We start from the raw sequence: 6,947 nt of genomic DNA, 5'->3' as shown, positions 1-6,947 counted from the left end.
CAACATTCAAAATAACTCAGAAGATCCTTGTCACCACTAGAAATTCCTGCCCCAGTCCCCACCCCCAGGATCAGCTTACCTAGGAAACCGACTGAGGTAAGCCCAGAGCCACCCTGAGTTTTCTCAGACATTTCAACACCTATTTGATTGCTAACTACCCATTGCCTTCCCTATGCAAGGGGTCAGCACAAAGCACTGAAAATTCCTCCCACCCCAGATGCCTCTGCTTCCTCCTCACCAGCCCACCACGATGTCTCAGCTCTCCTTGAGGTCTCAGCCATAGCTCACATCAACTAATTCTTCAATGTGAGAAGCTTTCATAAAGTTGATATAAATTATGCCTGCTTATAAGGTCTTTCTCAAGGAAAATAATCAGCTACCCAGATATTCCGTACTGTTTCAGGCTCTCAAATTATTATTCTTCCCAGAACCTACACAGTCAAAATATTGATGTACAAAGGTTTGGTTTACTCTCCACTTTGACTAGAAAGTGGGAAAAACTGACTTGGCCAGATGTAGGGCTTTCATCCTCAAACTGTAGGTCACTGAGAGACAAGGAAATTTCAAAATGTGTTTTATTGTGGTTTTAAGCTGTAAGTAATAATGAATGTGTTTATTTATTCAACGAACATTTGTAGGGACACATTGCTATTTGCTAAGCTCTACGTTCGTTTAAGGGACCCAGAGCTAGTGGGGTTGCAGTGCTGTAGAGTGGCATAGACTGTAAACAAATGTGCTAGATTATTTATTGTGATGCTAACTTCTTGCTGTTTTCTCACATCTCAACTGGAAATTAAGTTGAAATAATTTTCTTCATATTGCTACTTTCATAGTCTTGGAAAATTGTCAAAAACTTGGTATCTGGGACAAAAGCAGAAGTTGCAGGGCAATTGTTCATCTTTTTTAACCCACATTTTTCTTTAGGAGTCTAGAACCATTGAGAAAAACCGAAGCTGGAGTTTTAAAAGAGGAAAGATACCTGAAGACCATGGGAAAGAACAACGGTTTTAGGTTTGGGGGTTTCTGTGAATAATACCCAATGTCTTTCTCACCAGAGGAGGAAAAGCTTTGGTGGGAAATGATGAGACCATAACCCACTGGTGAAAGAGTTCTAGGTTCATAGTAGACACTAAGAAAATGGAGTTGCCTGCTTGGAAATCACCATATGCCCTGGAGAAGCCCAAAAGGGTTCAGGAAACGGGCACGTCAATGAGTGGCTGGCATGATAGACGTCCTTCCACCTTTCTCAGGTAAGCAGTAGGTGCTTCTGTTATCACAGGGACAGGGAGAAGCAGAAAGGGGAAAGGAGACTGATTTAGTTCTATACTCCCTCAAGCAAGGGTTGATCTAGATTGATTTTAAGAAATTCGGTGTTTTCTATACTGCCTCTTACGTAGGAAACTTACTTCTGCCACTCGAATAAATATAATAAGACATATGTGCCATCAAAGAAACATATGTGGAGACAAAAAGGAAGAAATGGTAAATCCTTCTAGGGAAATAGGAAGGGGAGGTGAAAGAAGAAAAATAAAGGCTTTATAGCTCACACACTTCCTAAGTTGTTCTAGCCCCATAATATTCGTGTCCAATGTCTGTGTCACATGCTCAGAAGTATGTTGACAGGGTTGTGCCAGCTGACTAATATAAAAAGATCATTCTAGGTGAGGACAGGGTGACTTATAATGCATTAAAGTGATGCCTTCTAAAAAGGCTATTTCTATTTATGAATAGATTGATTTATTTTATGAATAAATTTTTAATGCCTTAACCTAAACAAAGAAGCAACATTGTCAATATATTAGGTCTAATCAAAGAAGCAGTCCAAGACATCTGTTGTTCCTATAATGGCACCAAGTAAGCCATTACCTTCTCCGCTTTTATATCTGATGATAGGTAGGTAGGTAGGTAGATAGATATTAAACTGATAAGAACAGATACTACACTTGTTCTTAGCCAAAAGGTTGAGAAGTGATGTGATGTTAGATAAATAGATAAATGATGATTGATACATAGATAGAGAGAGAGATAGTAGATTTATATGTTAAACTGAAATTGAAGGGAAAAAATGCACTGTTCATTATATGTATATGTGTAATTGTATGGGTGTATATGTTTGTTTTGAAGATTAGAAACAAAGAAAATCACACAACTGTTAATAGTGGTCCATTTCAAGAATAGGAAATCCATCTGGTGTTTCTTTTTCTTTTTATATTTTTTATTATATTTTCTTTGTTATTATTTGGCATAGTTCAGTATTATTTTCTTATAAGCTTTAATTATTTCCTTTTTGGTATTTATTTTTCCACCAGCAAGTTCACAATAGACATCTATTACCTGATGATTACACAAAAATAAAAGTTGTATTTTTTATCTCTAATTTTGAGAGCAGACCACAGGGAAGGAAAACTTGTAGTTGGAGAGTCTATGCACAGTAGAGATTCTAGAGATACTACTTCTTGCAGAATGAACACGTAAGACAAACTATGGAACTCAGAAATCTCAGCATCTATAAAGCCCATGTCAGTTGTAAAGACCCATTAAAATGGAAGATTATTCTTATAACCTGAGATGCAGGGCTAATTAAGAGTCCAGGTTCATCCCCACCTCATGGCGTTTTGCATCTTACCTTCACCTGGGGATTCTCACGGGGCTGCCACTTCAGGTCACAGAGATGAAACAGAAGTAAAAACTGGGTCACTTCAGCCCAGTTTTTAACTTCCCTGGCTGCCTATGCTAAGGCAATCCTGCTGTCCTTACCCGGATAATGCTGACCATATTCCTTTGGATTATTGTGTTCACAATGAATATCACAGTCTTATATCAGCTTATTTATTTACTCTTCTGTGTATTGTTGAACACTGTCCACTAAATGATAAGTGGCTGAGGACTGAGGTTGTGTCTGACTTGTGCAATGCCCCTCCCCAAAGCCAGGTACACCTCTGTATAGGCAGCATTTAAGGTATTTTTTAAATTAATGATTGAAGTTGATTTTTAAAAACTAGCTTAAGCATTTGTCAGGTACCAAAACATTTGAATATTTAGAAACCATTTGTTCCATGAAGCCAGTGGATTCACTGATAATTCAACTCTCTGTTTCTGTAACTGAATACCTGGTACTCTGCTAACTCAGAGTGCGAACACAGCCAATTCTCTTTTCTTTTCCTAATTAATCTAACTGTCTTATAAGAGGATATGTCAGTATCCTACTTGCTTGTTGCTGAAATAAATGAAAAATGACCTGATGAACCAAAAGGATTTGCTTCTCTGCCATTTTCTTGATTATCTCATTTTAGCAAGACTTACTGTTTTTGCCTTTTATTCTTTCACTTAGAGGTACCTGAATAACTTTCTAATCTTAGAAAGTTTTGAGAATATTAAAATGTTGCAAATTCCATTTGCAACATATCTTGCAAACAATATCTTCGGTGCAATATTTTATCTTTTCAAATGCTTTAAGTATATTTTGTATAAACCTTGGCACTGATGATTTGGCTCAGTCACTTCATGGGCATAAATTAACATATCCTAACTATACTGGATAAACTAACATATAACCTTGTTGGCTAAGCCAGCCCTCATTTTCAAACCAATCCACAAACCAACTATAATTTTTAACTCAAAAATATGTTAATATGTATTCAGAGGAATATTGTAAAAACTGAGTAAATTGCAGATCACATTATGAAAGATAGATTAGTCTGGGGCATACTTTATGATAAAGAAAGATATATACTACTAAAAACTGATAGGTCTGGCACCTGGCACATAAATTTACCTCTTGTCAATAGCAGGTAGAAAATTTAAACCAAATTAGGATTACCTGCAATTGGAAGAAAATGTTGTAATTTGATTTCAAAAATAAGCTTTAGAGCTTTTACATTACACCAACATGAAAACATATGTAATTTTAAAAATAGGTTTATTTAATTGAATATCACCTACCTTTTTTTTTTTTGATAATTCTAGAACACTTTCCAAATTCCTTAAAAGAACCTCTAATTCTTTGGCTGTTTGAAAACATTTTTCTTTTTAGCACATTGGAGGTCATAAAAATAAGTATTAACCAGAGCTGGGAAAAAATGGGGAAAAAGCCAGTTTTCATATTCAGTGTTTCTTATTGAGTCTTTTTCTTCACTCTTAGAGGACTCTGCCTGATGTAGTTTAGATATTTGTCCAAATCTCATGTTGAATTGTCTCTTCAATGACGTGGGTGGGGCCTGGTGGGAGGTATTTAGATCATGGGAGTGAATACTTCACGGCTTGGGACCGTCCTTGTGGTAGTGAATTCTCATGAGATCTGGCCATTTCAAAGTTGGGTGGGGGGGGGCACATCACTCCCTCTCTCTCTTGCTTGCTCCTGCTTTTGCCATGTGAAGTGCCTACTCCTGCTTCACCTCTGCATGATTGAAAGCTCTCTGAGGCTTCACTGGAAGACAAGCAGATACCAGCATCATGCTTCCTGTAAAACCAGCAGAACCATGAGCCAATTAAATGTCTTTTCTTTATAAATTACCCACTCTCAAGAACTTCTTTATGGAAATACAAGAAAGGCCTAATACACTGCCTTAACAGAAATGCATTACTTAACAATAGGTGATGGGTGAAAGAGGAAACATGACTAAGTGAATATTGTCATTAGTCCACTCTCTTACTCTACCATAGATATGAAATCAGAAATCCCAATACAGCACCCAAATACTCTCTTTCTGACAAGTACATCAACCTTAACACATTTTTAATGCACGAAAGACTAAAAGCCCTGAGGATATATGGCAACTTACTTATGAAAGAAACCTTCCTCTTAGATGTCTGGGAGGATGTGTACTTTTGTAAGATTTGAGATGGATGAAGAAATGTCTTTCTTTTTTAAAGTAGAAAAAGCTCTATTTTAAATGCAAGCAAGTTATCAGGGAGATAAATTTCAGGTAAATATGAAATATGAAAATTAAGGTTCTGGACCTGATTTTTTAAAAAGTATGTCCACAAGTAACTCTGACCAAGTCTAAAGACTGCTGTTGTAAAGCACCCATCACTGGACAGCCTCATGTCTGACTCTTCCCCATCCCTCTCTGGAATAATACCTCCTTTAAACTCCTAAAACCCAAGAATTAATGACACCCCCTCTCCCTCAGCAATGAAGCTTCTCACTAAACCTCCCAAAGAACGTTATCATCAGTGACTCCAGGAGGTCCTTCTCCCACCTTGTTGAGATGTAGCTTCCCTCAACAAGATGGGAGAAGGACCTCCTGTTATTCAAAGGTAACATGACTATTCTAAGGGAGGCAACACAAATGATTCCAAGGGTATTGCTTAGAGATATCAGTTTGAAATGAAAACGATTCCCTTGTAAGAACATATTGGGTATTCCAGCTTCATTGTTAATGAACACAAGGCTTTAGTTGTTACCTACCACTGCTGTTGCTATTTGTTAACTCATTAATTAATGCAAAAACGGGTTAGCGCAGAAGAAGAGTCAGTAAAGTCTTCAGAATTGAAAAAAACTGGGCTCCCATCTCTGCTTTGATCCTTGCCAGATACATGATGTTGGGCAAGCAACTCCTGAGTTTCAGTTTTTTTAACTATTAAATGAACATTAAACTACCAACTTCATAGGATTTTGAGGATTAATTGAATTGACATCTGTAAAGTCCATACTATAGCCGCATGCCTGACATAGCAGCCAATTAATATAATGTTAGTTCCATTTTCTTATTCATCATTTGCAATGTGCAAAATTATCAACGAAGAAAGGAGATATAAATGCCTCTTAGCACAAAATATTGAGAGGCAGTCAGATGTAGGAACAAAAAATTAAAAAAGGGTTGATTAGAGGCTATAAAAGAAGCATGTACAAAGAACTACGGAAGCACAGAGCCAGAAGCCAGGAAGGCAGACCTTCATGTGGGTAGTTCCATATGGTTTAATTCAACTCAGTATAACAAATTGCCCTTGAGATCCTGCTCTCAGCTCAGCACTATTGCATCCAATGGACCATTCAGAGTATCAACTATAAACTCTGTTCTTTGGTAGTTTATAATTTAGCTCAGAAGACAAGACTTACAGAAAACATAATGTTTTACAAATATTTTTGAATGCCTATATGTGCCAAGAACTATACAATATATAGGGTATACACGGTCCCTTTTAAAGCAAAATTCTATTCGTAGAGATTAATAAATAAGAAGTTAATCAATTAAATAATTAATGTCACCAATTTATGAGGTGCCAAGAAGTAATAGAGAGGATGCGTGCTGCGGAAGGTCCTGTAGGGACATGGCATGTCAGGCTGCCTTCAAACTCACTCTGAAGACCCAGGCCACCCTTTCTGAATGTGTAGAGTTCAGAGGCAGAATCTGCAACTTGAGTTTTCCGTGCAAAAGAAATCCTTTTGGTTTTCATACATCATATAATTTAACATCTCTTCTCTGCATTTTCTGGAGACCACAAGTAATGAAATGATCACCAGGGTTATGTATTCCATTTGTGATATATGAACCATTAATTCTTATCAGATTATATATATATATACACACACACACATGTGTGTGATCATTATTCTAGCTATTCTAGACTCTGCTCTTAAATGCTCACTGCTTCACCATTTGACTCAAGAAACCTGACTTTGTAGAATATACAGTCACGAGAATTGATTAGGCTTAAGACATACTTTAAATACCAAACCAAAGGAGAGTTCATAACTAGAAATATCATGTTGCTATTAAATATGATTCAAGATAATGGAGCTGACATAAGACTATGGATCTTGATGTAATGCCTTTAATTTTCCTAAACAGAACACATTTTTACAGTAACATGACAGAGCAAAGTGCATTATGCCCAGCCATCAGAATTCCAAGAAACTGTCAACCTCAAAAGAAATCTTCCCGAAGAGCACAGGGCTAAGAAATATTCTCTAATTTCAATGGCATTATTTACTTTTGTTTCAG

At 36.9% G+C, this 6,947-nt stretch overlaps 1 pseudogene; it reads right to left on the bottom strand.

The window, feature by feature from the left end:
- Positions 1-1,799: 1,799 nt before the first annotated feature.
- LOC115933914 (uncharacterized) lies at positions 1,800-1,973 on the bottom strand (annotated as a pseudogene).
- Positions 1,974-6,947: the final 4,974 nt, after the last annotated feature.

This window comes from Gorilla gorilla, chromosome 11 (assembly GCF_029281585.2).
Source record: "Gorilla gorilla gorilla isolate KB3781 chromosome 11, NHGRI_mGorGor1-v2.1_pri, whole genome shotgun sequence".
NCBI classification, from domain to species: domain Eukaryota; kingdom Metazoa; phylum Chordata; class Mammalia; order Primates; family Hominidae; genus Gorilla; species Gorilla gorilla.
This window is presented reverse-complemented; position numbering and strand designations above follow the sequence as displayed.